The 18,066-nt window shown below is 35.8% G+C and overlaps 1 pseudogene; it reads right to left on the bottom strand.

Annotated features, from left to right (window-relative positions):
• Nucleotides 1-1,300: 1,300 nt before the first annotated feature.
• On the bottom strand, nt 1,301-1,419 carry LOC111747422 (annotated as a pseudogene).
• Nucleotides 1,420-18,066: the final 16,647 nt, after the last annotated feature.

The following is an 18,066-nucleotide window of genomic DNA, read 5'->3' as shown; positions in this document are numbered from 1 at the left end:
TGCTTAATGATGGAGATATGTCCTGAGAAACGTGTGCTTAGGCGATTTTGTCATTGTGTGAACATCACATACTGCACTTACAGAAATCTAGATGGTATAGCTTACTGCACACCTGGCTATATGGTGTAGCCTATTGCTCCTAGGCTGCAAACCTGTACCACATGTTACTGAACTGAATACTGTAGGCAGTTGTAACACTATATTATGTATTTGTGTATCTAAATACACAAAAGGTATAGTAAAAATACAGTATAAAAGATAAAAATGGTACACCTGTATAGGGCACTTACCATGAATGGAGCTTGCAGGTCTGGAAGTTGCCCTGGGTGAGTCAGTGAGTGAGTGCTGAGTGGATGTGAAGGCCAGGATGTTACTGTACATGCTATAGACTTTATAAACACTGTACACTTAGGCTACACTAAATTTATAAAATAATTTTTTTATTTCTTTGATAATAAATTAACCTTAGCTTAATATAACTTTTTTACTTTATAAACTTAAAAAATTTTTAATCTTTTTTACTCTTTCATAATAACATTTAGCTTAAAACATAAACACATTATACAACTGAATTCTTATTGATCTTATTGATATTTTTAAAAATATCCTTATTCTATTAGAACTTTTCTATTCTTAAATTTTTTTACTTTTTAAACTTTTTGTTGCTGTTGTTAAAAACTAAGACACACACACATTAGCCTAGGCCTACACAGAATCAGGATCATCAGTATCACTGTCTTCTACCTCCATATCTTGTCCCACTGGAAGTTCTTCAGGGACAATAACACACATGACCTGTCATCTCCTATGATAACAATTCCTTCTTCTTGAATACCTCCTGAATGACCTGCCTGAGGCTCTTCTTCAGGGAATGTCACTCTTTTCAGAAATATGTCAATGGTGGTTTGCTCGGTTTGTTTCTTTTTGTCATCATAGATTAGCTTGTAAGCAGATAATGTACTTTGATCATTTCTTTCTATTAATGAAAATCTTCCATGTTTTTAAACTTTTTAAGGAGTTGTTGAGGTCTGCAAAAGCTTTCTCTGAACCCTTCACTGAGAATTTTCTTGGAGATTCTTTCTCTTCTCCTGTAATTTCTTTTTCTCTTGCCTCATTTTCAGCTATGTGTTCCTGTTCCAGTTCCAGCAACATCTCATTAGTCGGTTTCTCAGGAGCCACCTCTAGAAGCTCCTCAATGTCATCCTCATCCACACCCGGGTTAAAGTTGTTTGCCATCTTAGCCACAGCCTTATTGATTTTTGCAACCTCCTCATTCTTTTTATTTATTTTTTATTTTTTATGCCTACAGCACCTGGAATTCCTAGGTGGTCTACCACCCAAGTACTAACCAGGCCCGACCCTGCTTAGCTTCTGAGATCTGACAAGATTGGGCACGTTCAGGGTGGCATGGCCGTAGAGTTACAACCTCCTCATTCTTAGCAAATCCTTTGAAGTTATGGATGACTTCTTGAGTGTTTTCTTCCAGATTCCATTCATACACTCCTTGGTGATATCACCCCAAGCCCAAGCAAGGTTCTCAATGTAGTCATAGATGTTGTAATCCTTCCAGAATTGGATTGATGTCTACTCAGTGTCTTCCTCAGTTGCAGCATAACCTGGGCAAAGGCCTCTTCAAGTATTAGACCTTAAAGTTGCTATAATCCTTGATCTATTGGTTGAGACAAAGAGATTGTGTTTGGAGGCAGAAACACTACCTCCAAACACCTTGTGATATTGGGATGAATATCATCAATAAAAGGAGCATGTCCTAAAGCATTAGCAACATAAGCAAAATCTTGAAAGTATGTTATTCTCCGAACAGTACTTCTTCAGTTTGCTGGCATAGCAATTCAGGAAGGCATGTTGGAAGAAGAGCTGGGTTATCCATGACTTCTTATTGATCTTATAGTACACTGGTATTGTGTGCTTATCGACATGCTTGAAAACCCTGGGATTTTCACTGTGCCAGATCACCAAGGGTTTCAGCTTTAGCTTGTACATTGCACGAAAGCAAGACTATTATTTTGTCCTTAAAATCCTTGAAACTTGGCATTGACTTGGCCTCCTTATGGATAAAAGTTTTTTTTGCACATCTGTTTTCAGAATAGGGGGGTTTCATTCATATTAAATATGTACTCTGTCAAGTAATTTCCTTCCACAATCAATTTTTCTAGAGTTTCCAAAAATTCTTCAGCTGTCTTTACATTAGCACTCAAAGACTCACTGCTCACTTTTATATTATGTAATGAACAATGATTTTTAAATCCTTTGAACCAGCGAGAGCTAATAGTAAATTCAATATTGTAGTTGGATCTAGGCTTTTCTTTCAACATCACAAACAAAGTTTTTGCTTTGGCCATGATTATCATGGTGCTGAGAAGGATACTCTTCTGTGTCTGGTCTTTAATCCAGGTCGTTAGAAGTTCCTCCATGTCTGATATAAGCCCTTCTTGAATTTTGTTAGTCTCATTGCCTTCAATGAAACAGATTCTTTAACAGCTTTTATCGTTTCATTTTTGTTTTTCAAGATTGTAACTATGGTGAAATGGGACATGCCTGACTGGAGAGCAATAATCATCACTGATTTTCCACTTTTGTAGTTCTTAATCACTTTTAGTTTTGTCTCCAGGTCAATCACTCAACGTGGTCTCTTACTGACAGAATTAGCTGTGGATTTTGTACACTTAGGGTCCATGATGAACAAAACAACACAAGATTAAATCAAGCGTAAAAGAAAATGATGCAATCAAGATACATGGTAAACACAAGATGTATGAGGCTGCTGCTGGCAAAACATGGCATACTGTTTTGAAGAAAACTTTTTTTTATAAGTGAAAAGAATATACTCTAACATAATTATAAAAAGTATAGTATAGTAAATACATAAACCAGTAACATAGTTGTTTATTATCAAATATTATGTAATGCACATAATTGTATGTGCTATACTTTTATACAACTGGCAGAGCAGTAGGTATGTTTACACTGGTATCACCACAAACACGTGTATAATGCCTTGTGCTACAATATTGAGATGGCTATGATGTCACTAGGCAACAAGAATTTTTCAGCTCCATTATATGCAGCCCATTGTTGACTGAAATGTCCTTATGCAGCACATGATTGTATAATTTTAAAGATACAAAAAAATATATCAAGGTACAAAAAACTTGACAATGAAAATGGCTTTTATGTTGATCTTTGTGATTCTGCTTTCGTGCAGGGCAAAAAGCAAATTTTGTGTCAGCTGTGTGAAAAATTTGGTCATTTTTGGTAAATGCTGGCATAGAACAGCATTATTTCTGGTTTTAAGTGGTCATCAAAGAAGTCAAGAATTTACAACAGTGGGTGAAGATGTGGCTCAAGAAGCATTTCTGATGCTGAGAAATTATAGCATCAGAAGCAGAAAAAGTACACTTGGGTGAAGCACTGCAGGGATAAACTGTTCCTCAGCTGCAGAATTTGAAAACAACATTTTTGGGCAATGATTTTTTTCTGAGTCTTTAAAATGTATATAGAAAAGCTAAGTTATGGTTTTATGTAATTAATAAGGACCAATAAACTGCCCTATAATAGAGATTTTTTTTGCCTATTAAATGAAACTTGGCTGGGTATAAATCCAAGGGTCATAAGGTTTTTTTTCTTTTTTTTCTCTTTCAAAATTCTATAAACAATATTCCACTGTATTCTGGCATTTAGGGCTGAAGGAAAGAAATCTGAATAAAGCTTGATTTTTATCCCATTGCAAATGATATTTCTGCCTTTATACTTTGTACATTCATCTAGAGAATGTAACTAAAAAGCAAAACAAAACAAAAAGGGTACAGGCAGTTGGGAAGACCAGTAGAGGTACATTGCATACTGGGACATGTGTAGTCCTTACCAGTACATTTTGGAAAATGGAGTTTTTCATGTACTTCATGGGCTCAGGATAAATGATACTTTGAGGGTAGTGAGGGGGTGGGGATAAAGCAAGATTCTCTGACAAGATTTATCTTTTTATGAAAATGAGAAAACAGAAAAATACCAAGAGGCTTATAAAAAATATTATAGAATTAAGGGAAAAGATCATCACCTTGAAGCTTCAGAGAAGTAAAATTTCAGGCAACAAAAGAAAACTTTAAAAAATGGCTTGACATTCTCAATAAATACAATACATTATGGCTGGATCTTGGCTATCAGGTAAGAATATGCAGTGAGAAATGAACCATCTTCCCAGCATCATTGAGAGCTGTGAATTGGGCAGGGCTGCTCTTATTCTTGAGCTGAAACACAGGAAACCTATTGATTGTTTATTCTCAAACCATTTCATTATCCTTATAATAATTGTTATTTTCTTCCAGATTCTAGGAATCAATTGTCTACTGATCTTAGATTTCAACATTGTTATGGGCTAAATTATGTATCCTCAAAATTTATATGTTGAAGCTCTAAATTCTAGTAGCTCAGAATGTGACTGTGTCTACCATCTTTATACATATCATTATATTTTTATAATACATGTTTGTATTAATAATTCATAGTGCTCTTTTGTATGAACAGTAAGTCTTCATTTAATGTCATCAATAGTTTCTGCAACTTTAAGCAAAACGATGTATAACAAAACCAATTTACCATAAGTTAATTGATATAAACAAGAGTTAAGTTCTTATGGCATCTCGTCAATGTTACAGTGAAACAACATTGAACAAAATGATACTATTTGAGTACCTGCTGTATTTTTAAACTTCATATAACTATTACAGAACTGTTTTTGTCCTTCCAACTTCCTTTGCCTTTCAACTTTATGTTCTCGGGGCTTATTCATACTAATATAAGAAAGATGATAGATAGATAGATAGATAGATAGATAATAGATGATAGATATAGATAGAATGTTTTATCTGCTATTTTAAAATTTTTCATGAATACATAACTTTTTAATACATTATATCCTTGATGGAGTTTAAAACATTTTAATTTTTATTATCTAGCAACGCTGCTGTGAAAATCCTTGAAGATGTCTCATTGGGCTCTTGGATTAGAGTTTATTCAAATTTGGAGTTATTGAGTCACAAGTTATGAGTAGTTTCAAATTTGCTACAAATAGCCCAGAATTTTCTCCAAATTGTACGTATCAATTTATACTCCAATCAACTGTGTATGAGAGCTCCTATCATTTTATGTACTTGCCAATATAATATGTTGTCAGAATTAGAAAATTTTTATCAGTCTGATGGATTTTCATTGTAGTTGTTCTTGAGACTGAGCATTTTTTCATATTTTTGACAATTTGAACTTTCTCTTTCATGAATTCTCTGTTTATAAACTTTGTCCATTTAAAAAAAATTTTTTTTTATGGTGACCTTGGTTAAGGAAATCCACTAAGTTTCAGCTGTACACTTTAACAGTAAGGCATATATATATTTACACAGTGTGTTCATCTCTTATAGTTAGATTTCTTTCTGTCACAACAATACACTTTGTCCATTTTTATATTGGGTTGTTTGTCTTTTTAAAATTGATTTGTAGAGTGTCTTACTCCTTTCAGGCAGTTATAACAGAATATCATAGACTAAATAGCTTATAAACAACAGAAATTTATTCTTCAAAGCTCTGAAGTCTAGAAAGTCCAAGATTAAGGAGCTAGTACATTTGGTGTCTGATGAGAGCTCTCTTTCTGATTCAAGGACAGTCATCTTACTGTGTCCTCACATGGCAGAAAGGCTGAGGGACCTCTCTGGATTATATGTACCTGCATCCTGGCTTGTGATTTCTCTTTTTATTTGTTTTTTGATGCAAAGAACTTTTGTTTTCTTAATGCTACTTAAGCAAGCTATCCAGTAGGGTGCTTTAAACTCTGAGCAAAGCCGTTTTCTTCACTTGGACAATTTTTGTTTTCTAATAAATAAATCGGCAGCTGCCTCTAAAATAGACTAGTTTTTGTGTTGGTTGTCTTAATATTTAGAGTATTGTAAACAGTACCTAACAACTGTAGAAAGTCTAATTTATCCATAAGAACAGTGTTTGTAAAGATTGCATTTATATATTTACTATAAACTGTAATATTTTTATTAATAGTCTTGTCTTAAAGGAAAAGTACATTTCTTTTGTGAATTAAATGCTTTATGTTTTCTAGCAGTGACCAGGTTCACTTGATTTTTCTACATGACGTCAATATTTATTTATTCATTTGTTTAGCTTATATGTGAGTAATACTGAGGGTTCATTTGAATCTGAAATACATTACACTTTGGGATGGCTCCACAGTGTAGTGGTTCGCACATCTGCTTTACACGCAGAAAGTCCTGGGTTTGCACCCCTGGTGTGCCAGGTCCCCCAAGTGTGCTGGGGGTGCCAGGCCCCGGGTACAAGCCACGAGAGTGTGGGAGAAAAGCCCCGCCTTCAGAGATCCAGTTCTTAAGGAGAGACGCAACATTTGTAGGTCAGGAGTGGAAGTGTGTGTGTGTGTATGGGGGGGGGGATTAAAGAGGGGGAAAAATACATTACACTTCACAATTGTATTTTAAACAGGTTCATCATTATTAATGAATATATGTTAAGTGGTAGCATTTCTTACCTTGTATTAAATCCAGTTGCATATTTAGTCCACCTTGTTTCTTTAGCAATTTAGCTAAATAAAAAGAGATGTATATCTTCCTAGCTTTCTTAATTTTCAATTAAGTTATCCAATCTACAATTGTCAGATAGACTTTCTCTTGGCTCACAAGAAAATTTATTTATATTTTAAAGAGCAAGCAATAAGATTATTAATAAATAATTTCTTTTATTATTAAAAAGTTAAATTATAAAACAACTCACACTGCAATATTTCGATTCACTGACAGATTTCACAAAGTTAATTTCATTTTAAAAAGTTCACTATTATTTTAATATCAATAATCCTTCCTAATTAATTCACTTTTTAAAGTTCATTTAAAAAATGCAGTGTTTCAAAAGTCAATTTGTGTTTGAAACTGTCCATTAAGATTTTACTTTGCACCAGAACATGCAAAGAGACTGCTTCTACATGTAGATTTTATCTCTCTATACACATATAGCTTTGTGGGAAAGTTTTCAGTTCAAAATTGATTTATTGAATATCCTTGAAATATGTCAATTAATATTGTGTTTCAAATGAAATATAAATTATTTAAAGAATTTATGCATTCCCTTTACTAAAAGTATATATATATAGGAGGAGAGATTTATTTTTAGGCATATAGCCTATTTGCTATGGACATACACTTTGGTATGTATAATGGTGGTGAGGGTGATGGAAAGGAAGAGAGAGCAAGTTAGAGAGAGAGGAGAGAGAGAGAGGAGAAGGGGAGAGAAGAGGAGAGGAGAGGAGAAGAGAGGAGAGGAGGAGAGGGGAGAGAAGTGGAGAAAAGAGTGGGAGAGAGAGAGAGAAGGAGGAGAAGGAGGAGGAGGAGGGGAAAGAAGAAGAAGAAGAAGAAGAAGAAGAAGAAGAAGAAGAAGAAGAAGAAGAAGAAGACGACGAAGATGACGACGACGACGATGACGACGAAGAAGAAGAAGAAGGAAAAGCAGACTGGCTTAAAATTGAAGTTGAACACAGACAGGTTCAAAGTGTTGAGGGAAATGATAGTCGCCATTCTCAGAAATTCCATCTGGGTGGTTTCCTATGTGCCTGCAATAAAACTCTTGCACAATAAATGAAGAGAAATATATAAAAGTTTAGATTTTATTGGGTGTAAAAGCTCTTAAAGAACTATTGCTCACCAAGAGTCTCAGAATGAAAGAGTTCGAATGAATGGACCCCTGCTAAAAGAGTATTAGACCTGCTGTTTTCCTCCTTAAACTGTAGCACTGTGCTGTCTCCTTGATGACATTCCCTTGCCATGATGGACCACAACCAGCTGAAGCAGAAATTAACCTACCTAGACATGGAAGAAAATGTTATGCTAGGACCTATACATAAATTTCACTCAGTACGAATTGCCATCCACTGGAGATGTGAATGATAGAACATAGGCAAACAAATGGAAATAAACTTTCATATAAACACTCTTGTCAGTTCTGGTTGCTAACAGATGCATTTAGGTAAATGCTGTTACCTCAAGAATTGTAATCTTCTGGGGATCCTTATCATAGTTTTATTTTAAATTCAAACAGCTGTTGTTTAACTACCACAGACCACAATTTATCTACAGCTTGGGGCCATAAAGTTGGTTTTAAAGCACTCTGTTTCTCCCCTTCCTCCATATTTGATTTAATTTTCATGCATCTGACACTTACTACATACTATTTGCATATTTCAATATGTACTTTTCAGATCCCATGAGTACTCAGGTGCTAAAAGTGGAAGAATAAATAAAAATGAAAGTTCCCAATGAGAAATTAAAAAAGAAAGAAAGAACAACTCCAGATTTTACTTACTTGGAAAATCTTCTGAACAGTAATAGCTCCTTCAGGACAACAGAGCAGGTTTTTCTAGGGTGGTTGGTTTATGGTGACTGTAGAAAAAATGGATGCTTTTTTTGGCAATGAAACACAGCACACATATCTGAATTGAGCTCGAGGGTTTACCATATAGTAACAGAGAGAAAACTTTGGCTTTATTTAAGAAATAAAAAATGTGACTACTTCTATAACCTGAATGCTTTCTAAAATAAATATTCATGGTTTTTCATTCATGGGATTCCAAAAATGGGGTTACAGTTTCAAACAAATAAACAAACAAACAAACAAACAAACAAACACCTCTGGGGAAGAGAGGAAGGAAATAAAAAGTCACTCTTGGGGAAACTTTTACAAAGGTCCTCATGGGTTATGGTGTGGTATTTAGCAAAGGCGTTTTGTGAGACAGGCTCTATGTTTTTTTCTGGATGGAAAATCAATTTTGGTCAGGATTAGATTGGCCTAAGGCTGTTCTTTAGTCTTAACTAGAGCATCTGAGAACTTCAGGCAGGAGTCAGAGGACTCAAAAAGCTTTTTCTTTTCTCAGCTCTGTCAGCCTGGTTTGCACAGACTCCTGCAAGTCAAGAGATCCTCAAACTTCCATCTCTTCTCCCATTCTCTGAGGTAACAGCAAACTGTTGTCAGCCAAGCTTGACTTTCAGGGTGACCTTGAGGCCACAGAACTTTTTGAATCTTTGCTTGTTGTAACCAAGCTCCAGAAGAAAGTGAGATGAGATCCTTATTACAACAGAATGAAGCAGGCTCTGGGTGATTCAACTTATTGATTTAATTAGTAATTTTTTTGTCAGCCAATGGTTGGTGATGAAATGATGATTTCACAGGTGCCCTAACACACATTAGTAAAATCAACAAGTGCAAGAAAAGTACCCTCACTGATAAGAAGGACAATAAGAACAAGATAGTCACACACCTGTCCTAAAGGTGTAATCAAAAAGCAGAATCACAGTGTATTTCTTTTTTTTTATCCGAGCTATTATTACTCATGGAAATGGAAGTAGTTTAAATAGAAATGAAGTAACAGTGAGAAAGATGGGAAGGATTTTCACGGCTTAATTTGGGAATTTGTTTTGCAGTATGCAGACGATATCATTATTATAAAGTTTGAATACTGAGTACACTTTCACCTTAGACTCTTCATTATTTGTGCTTCCAATAGACTCTAGAATTGGAAATAACTGAAGACAGGACCAGATATTTTTAAGGAGAATTGCTTGGTACCCCAAGTTTCATTAGAAGCTTTGACCCTGTGAAAATTCTAAGCCTAATCCAAACCAAAGAGAGTGAGATAAGTTACAGTAATTACCACCTGGCATTTCCCTAGCACCTTTCATTTGAGGGTTTCATAGAGTCTGAGAAGTGTTCATTAAGGAAGCCTCACAATGCCCAGTGGTACAGATGAGGGGATAATTTCATCACATCTGGATGGAATGCAAGAACTTTCCCCTCTCTTTCTCTCTCTTCTGAACAGTTCTCAGGTACTTGACATAGTAAGACAGCGGGCAAAAGGAAGGGGATCAATGGGAAGAGATGGCCATCTCTCATAAATCTTGAAGGGAATGTGGGCTGCTTCCTTGGAAAAGATGTGATTTGACTGTGGTGACATCTCTCCTCTCACCCCAAGGCCCAAGAAGATTATTAATGAACAAAGGGGAGGATGTTGGTCCTACTTTATTTTATTCTGAACAGATGGAATCAAGCATAGCTACTAGTAGCACGGTCACCAGAATGAAGCTGACACTCAGCATAGAAGTAAAGTGGAAGGAAAAAACCCGCTGCTGAGTCATCCACAATACATGCTTTTCTGCTGTGCTGTCCATGCTCTCTTTCAATTTCCCAGTTGACTGTAGCCCCAACCTAACCCTGTCTATCTCAAGCCACTACACACTGGATCATAGCTTTGAGGACTGTGACTGGAGAATGCTTATCTAACTGATGCTGAACTGAGATAAATCATATTTCTAAATTTATTTTGGTCCACTGATAATTGTTTTTTAAATGAAAACTTTAAAAAGACTACTTAAAAGTAGACAATATATTCCCTTTCTAATTCTTCTATAAGGTGTGGAAGTCAGCAAGCATTTTATCTTAGGAGGTGAATATTTATATAAGATAAATCTGTTTTTATTCTTAATGTCTTTTTTGTATATATGTTCAATAAAGTTATTATTAGAGATACTTTTATAAGTTTTTAACTCAGGATTTGAACGTCATCATTGTTATTTTTTCTTAGTATGCAGAATATTCTAAGAATATAAAGACATCAGGAGAGTAGAATAGAGATAAAGAGAGAATGAGAATTTTTGATTGCAGAAGATGAACTATACTAGATAATAACACATCAATTTCAATATTATTAGAGACTGGTAAGGATCGAGCCACAGTTAATTTGGCTGTAGAGATTAGGGAAATTTTCATGAGAGCTGAAATAAATAAACCTGCTATGTTGAGGATTTTGTTTTTGTAAATATATTTTGGAAGTAATATTTTGTTCTCCCACAGATCATATTCAATCATATATGTAATACTCTATGTTGTACCTCAGTGAAGATCTCCTAAAAAGTCTGGATTTGATCTGCGGACAGGGTGTATATTTTGAGGTGTCCGTATATGGGTTTCAAATACAAATTGCTCCATTTATTCATTCAGTAGAGATGGAATGGAGCATACAAAAATAAGTGGCCACAGATATAGTCAAGAACTGTAAAGGGCCTATAAAAAACTCTTAGCTATGAAAGTTTAGCCTGCCACAGTTTCATATATGTTGGCAGAAAGCATGAAACTCTTGGGTTTGATTAGTCACAGCCATAGCAGTAGCTAGAGTTTGCACTGGTTTCCTGAACCCTTATTCTCACAGGGCAACATGAAGAGGGCCAGGTAATACATGTATAGTGGGTTGCATTATAAAAGAAGAACCTTGAGCTTAAGGAACCTGATTTTTCTTCTAATAAGCAGTGAGCGTGCCTGCCCTTTGTCCTGAAGGGAGACCTCATCTTTACTATACTGGGTTATAAGCAAACCTGCCCCTTGCACTATTCCTATCTTCCAAAGCTGTTCACTATGCAAACATTTTGGAACAAAAACAGTCAAGTGCAGAAACAAAAGACTCATAAAAAATTGTTTTCTAACAATATCCATCTCTTATTACTACACCATGTTGGCTTCCGATAAATTTACTCATGAGTGTGCCATTCCATTTACAACTCTGATTAATCTGAGTAACACAACTAGGACCAAATCCATTTGATTTATCTTATACAGTATTTGAAGTGAAACTATTATCAACAGGACTCTACTCTTTCAACAGGATTTCCTGGCAGCAGGGTGAGGCCAACTTTTAGTATTGACTTGCCATGACCTCAGTGGTCCTAGGCTCAATTAATTGAACAAACCTTATGAATTATGAAGATCTACCTTAAAAAAACAGGTAGTTTTCTTCTTTAGTTTCCTTTTTGGCTTTCCTCCTCAGACCAAGATTTTAATCCCGGTACAACAGGATGTATTAGTGATTGCACGCCATGGCCTGCAAGTAGGTAGCTTACAGCAATTATAATTATCCATGACAACGCTAGCCAGTGACTTGTGTTGACTTGAATGCTTTCCAGGGCCTAGGTTTCGGTGGTGAGCACTTTAAAGTCAGGGTCAAAGTTTGTATCACCTTTTCTAATTGGATGACTCCTATCATAGGGATAACTGTCTACAGAGTGAGCACAAATAACAGGTCAGTACCCTCTCTGGATTGCTCTTCTGAAGAATCCCCAGGAGGCTCATTAGGAGAGATTTTCGCAGTCATCTGTAGCTGCATGACCACTTTTTCTTAAACATCTGAAGGTTTTTTATGGCTTCTCCCCCGCAACCCTCACAGCTATGGTACAAATCACTATGTTTCAGGAGGGAGTCAAGTTAATGCTGGCTTCCACATATGGTGTCCCTGGAAATAAGTGTTGTTTATAATTTTTGAGACCCCCCCACATTGGATTTCTATCAGTTTGAAGGCACAAATGGACAGCACCTCCATTGTGGTCTTCCAGTCGACTGATTGGTCTTAGATTTCCAGTTTGGTTCAGATAATTGAGTTTAGTATTATTTTTGGAGTGACTACCCAAAGACAATGAGTTCAACTTGTCCTTTTTGTCCATGTCAAAGCCACGTGTCATATGTCTGTCTCTTGGAATGACCGATTGTTCAATGACTATAAGAATGGAAGTTGGAAGGCATCTGGAGGTGGTACCAGGTGTTTTGTGTGGGAGGCTCAGGGAGCTACAGCAATACCTTAATGTTTCTGGTAGAATTCTCAGCAAAGTCAAGGGAAATGGTGACCATATTATGGAGATGGAGGGCACCATACCCAGCAGTCAGTTAAATTTAGGGTGCTTACAGCAGTTTGAGAGAGCTATACCAGGGTGGTCTTTCTCAATAAAGAAGATTCCAGAGGCAGTACTGAAAGATAAAGATCATTAATATCTCTCCCTCTTTCGGACCTCCCAAGGTCTAAGTTGTTCCTTTCCAAAGTATTGGGGTTGTCGATCAACTTACACCTCCAAAAAATTGTGTCCCATTCCAGAAGATATAATTTTACTTTTACTCCACTCCTCTCCTATTCAACCCATACATTTTGTTTGGAAAGGTCAGGTATAAGATAGACAAAGACATCTTTATAAAATGTGAAGGGACCTATTAGTCTCCACTTTGACCCATGTGGACCAACTGAGAGGATCTTCTCAAGCAAGTGGTCATTAGTCTTTTATTTTAAGACTATGTGAATCCAATAATAAAATCTAGGTGGCTGAACTGGAATTAACTTTGAGTCCTTTATCCCCATTTTTTCTGGGCTGCCACCCAAAGGCTGAACCAGGTAGGCCAGCCTGAATGACGTTGCCATTAAGGGAAAGGAAAAACAAAACAAAACAAAACATCATGTCCAGGAATTGTTGGAGTGGAATCCTGAATTTTCAAAATAGATCTATGTAATATCCTATATCTTTTATCTGATCATTGTCCAAGAAGCATCTAAAAAAAGATAATCTTTTTTCTGGAATCAGCCAAATTTAGTGACTAAACTGCCTCACCAAGGCGTGCAGAAGTTGAGTCAGACATATTATTTACTTATAAATTTATAAAGAGCTTTATCGAGATATAATTCACATACTACGCAATTCACCCATTTAAGACATACAGTTCAATGTTTTTTAGTATATTCACAGATATGTGCAACCACTACTGCCATCCATTTTAGAACATTTTCGTCACATCAATCACAAATCCTGTATCTTTTAACTATTCTCTCCCTAACTGGCCTCATCCTCTCTGACTTCTAGTCCTGAGCAACCATTAATTACTTTCTGTCTTTACAGGTTTACATATTTTGAACATTTTATATAAATAAAATCATATGATATATTCTCTCTTATCACTGGCTTCTTTCACTTAGCACAATGTTTTGGAGGTTCATCCATGTGGTATCAACTGGGCTTCAATTTAGCTCAATTATCCATGAATCAGGTCCATGTCCAAGGGTTCCATTGAGCATAAGCTTTGTTTCAGACAACGGAATGAGGAATAAAGTTTATTCCAAAGGGATAGCTGCCATTTTCCAAGTATGACTATAATGTTATGGATTTTTGCCCAGTTTAGTTGCAAATTTCTCTCTTTTTATGCACAGTATAAATGGGTGTCTCTGTAATTGTTGTCTGAAAGAATTCAGCAGTATCTGTTACCTTCAGGATGGATCTTAGTAGTAGTTATTACCAGTGGAGCAGACCTGAGGCTGACTGACAGATTAGTGAGAAAGTTCCCCTTCTCAGAGGATAGTTAGCAATAACCAGGGCACTGTTCAGTTGCTCATCTTTGAATTTGATTCTTAGAACTGGACCTATAACCATTGAGTTGGGAAGTTGGGGACAAATCCTTGTCGTTAACAGGCAATGAAGCAGAGTATCATTTATTGCCTGGTTAATCACCTTATTTGGTCGACATGTTTACTGGCAGTTTCCATGAACTTTCCTCAGTTCCCATTAGTTATCACACAAGGGCCTCTTCCTTTCGCTTCTCAAAAGCCATATGTTTATCAGCATTCAATCCTTGTTGCCAAAACGGTCAAGGAGTATGAAGGGTCTGAGATTTCACCCTACTTCTAATATACCAAGTTAGCCTGTGCATTAATTATCAATTGCTCAGTAACAATAGTATCAAAAAATTAGTGGCTTAAAACAAAACACATCTATTATTTCACAGATTCTATGGGTCCCAAGTTTAGGCATGGCTTAGCAGAGTTCTCTGCAAGGCTATCATCAAAATATTAGCCAAGACTGGGTTCTTATCTGAAGCTCAAGTTTAAATGAATCTGCTTCCAAGCTCACATTGTTGTTGGCTGCATTCAGTTTCTTGCAGGCTGTGAACTGAGTGTCCCATTTCTTACTAGTTCTTAGCTGGAGAACTTCACTTCCTTGCTACATGGACCTTCTAATGATGGCCATTCACTTCCTCAAGGCTAGCAAGAGAGAGGGTCTCCTTGTAAGACAGATATTAGAAACATATGTAACATCATCATGTGTGTACAATGGTATAACCCTGTCATCTTGCTATATTCTATGGGTTAAGAGCCAGTCACAGCTCTTACCCTCACTCAAGGGGAGAGAACATCACAGGGCATTGATATGAGAAGATGGTGATTATAGGAACCACTTTAGAATCTATGTGTCGGAGTCTGCCAGTTTCATGGGTGCTGGCAGAAGACATGAGACTCCTGGGTCAAAGACAAAAGACTTTATTTTTTACAGTAATAGTAGTAGCCAGAATATCAACAATTGTGCCAGTACTCTGAGCCTCAGTTCTCAAAGGACAACTTACGGTGGGCCAGATGATACTTATACATACAGTGGAGTGTTACAGGAGAGGAACTCCTAGCTTAGGAAGGCTGAATCTTTTCTTAAAGATTCAGGGGACACTATCTCTATCTTCTAAGACTGTTCACTCTGCAAACATCCTTGGAAAGATAGTCTGAAACAAATGCAGCCAGAGTCTCTGCTTGGAAGATATGCAGAAGCATAAGATTCATGAAGAATTATCTCCCCATGGGCAGATCTTGACTTTGAGGAGCATATCTATATGTAATAGGAAAATAAAGATGTGTGTATAAATAACTCTAATGAATAGTTGAATCTGCAAAGAGGAATTCAATGTGGTATGGCGGCTCAGAGGAAGGCAAAATTATTTCCAACTTCAGACCAGACAATCTGTCAAGGATTTATGTTGGATTTTAAATCATGACTAATATGTCAGCTGATGAGGGGAGGTAGAGAAGAAAGGAAGACTATATAGAAGCAGCAGAAAGAGCAAAGGCATAGTGGAAGGAAGACACTGTGTAATTTTGCCACGTTAGGTGAAAAGCAGTATTATGGAGAAAAGTCTGGAAGTATAAAATGAGGTTGTCTATTTGTGGGCCTTAAACCTTTATTTAGGTGCCATTACAGTGTTTTGAGGAGCTAACTGGTGTCTTTAAGGGTTTTGAGGGAATGAGTATGCAGAAGTGATTTATTCAGTATTGTGCTTTCAATATTATAATCTGGAGATAGTGGAATGACATAGAGGTGAAAAAAGACTCGGAGTAGAATTCCTAGTGAAAAAAAATTATTGTGAATGATACAAGCCAGAAGATGATGAAGGTCTGATGTAGTTCTTTGATGGTAGGAAGGAAGAGGTACAGTTGGATGAAGATCTTTTTTATTGGTAGAACCAATTGGACTTGGTAGCTCCTATAATGCAACAAAAAGAAATGGGTTGAGACGTAACTTTAGTAATTGAAAGGCTGGAGCCAAGATGAGAAATAGGGAAGTTATAAGAAAGTATAGATATTGGGGATAGATAATAAATTTGGTTTGGGACAAAAAAGAAGCCCTTTGAAAATGGGCCTATTTGCAATAAACTGAAGGAAACAAAAAACAAAAGAAAATGGAACTTTTTGAAGAATAAGGTAATCCCTTATTTAATTAATTGGTGCAATGAAAATTGTGTCAAGAAAAGTTTAAGCATTGAAACACTAATTCAGGATCATCTTATTTCATATAGATGCTAATAATTAGGTGGAAGGAGATTTTCTTTCATTTGGCTGCCACCATGCTTAAGGAAAAGAACAATAAATTTAAATTAAGATTGGTAAAAACTGTATCATTTCCATACCTTTAAGATCTGAAAATTTTGATTATATATTATAGTTTATTCAGGTAAGCAAGGAATCATTTATAAAGGTTATAAGCTTATAATTTAAGGTGTAGGTCTTAATTTTTAAATTCAGTAACTACATAAGTGAGATATACACATATAAACTTTTCTTATTTAAAGAAAACTTATGCTATATGTTTTTACATAACTTGACCTTGGTTGGGGAAGAATAACAGGGAAGGAGATATACCCTTCTCTGCTGAGCATCTAGTGTAACCCAGATTTGATCTATACACTATTGCTCCTTCAAGATTACCTTCCTCTTGAAGAGTGTTATTCATCAGGGGCATAAAATAATTCTTATTCCCACTGTAATTTTTTAGGTTTTGCTTCACTGAGTCAAATTTCCTGATATTCGTTTTCCATTAAAAGAATTCAAGCTTATAATTAAACTATTTGTCATATGATAACTGTAGACACTCGCATGCTTGGACTCATCTACCAAGTAAGAGGGAAGGAGCATGAGGGGAGACAGGGAAACAAACCTTAGAATACCTTCCTTCTCTGTCTACATTTTAGAAGTCAATATGATAATTTATTAAATGAAAGAAGGAAGCACTTGTTTACTAAGTATCCTTTATATGTTCAGTTGTTTAATCTTCAGTACAACCTAATTTGTTGTTATTTTCATTTTACAGATTAAAAAACTAACCATTCTCATGCAAGTCTTTAGTTGTGGAGCTAAAAGAATGATTTATTTAGTATTGTGCTTTAGGAATTGTAATCTTGAAGTAGTGGAATGAAATTGAGGTGGAAAAAGACTTAAAGCAGACTCCCTAGAGAAAAAAAAAAAAACTATTTTAAATGATAAGAAGCCTGTTATCCATGTCCCTATTATATTTTCAATAGTGTTGATTCTGTTTTATATTACTTCTCATTCAAACTTTATTTCTCCACTGCTTTTTTGTTCTACTTCTTTCCTTAGCTCTTCAAGCTTATGTTTCAACTCGTTATGTTAGTTCCTGTATTTTCCTTGATCTCTTACTTGAGTTTTCGTGTGCAGAGACAATTGATTCATTATATTTTCAAAATTTATGATATTATGTTTTCTTATAATTTTTATTTGCTTTATGGCGATATTTTTTGAGGGTGTGTTATTTCACTTGCCATTTCCCCCTTCCTTTTTCTTACACTATATTTTGGTATTTTGTGCTAGTTTAGTTTTAGACTTTTGTTTTTCTTTAAATAAGGCACTTTTTTTTTTTTTGGACCAACTGGAGAGAAGACAAAACCATGTTTCAGGCTTGTAGGAATTCTAGTTGTTTTTGTAGATTATTCCTTTGGACCTTTTTATTTATTTCTTCTAAGCCACCTGAGTTTGTTAGCAAAGGACTGCTTCCAGTGCAGACAGTCCTTCCATTTCCATGCTGAATTAATTGCTTTACCAGCATGACAGACCACCTCAAAACTCAGCACCTTAAAACA

The sequence above is a fragment of the Pteropus vampyrus genome, unplaced genomic scaffold (genome assembly GCF_000151845.1).
Source record: "Pteropus vampyrus isolate Shadow unplaced genomic scaffold, Pvam_2.0 Scaffold221, whole genome shotgun sequence".
Classification (NCBI taxonomy): Eukaryota; Metazoa; Chordata; class Mammalia; order Chiroptera; family Pteropodidae; genus Pteropus; species Pteropus vampyrus.
Note: the sequence above shows the minus strand (reverse complement) of the source record. Positions and strands in the feature narration are given on the sequence as shown.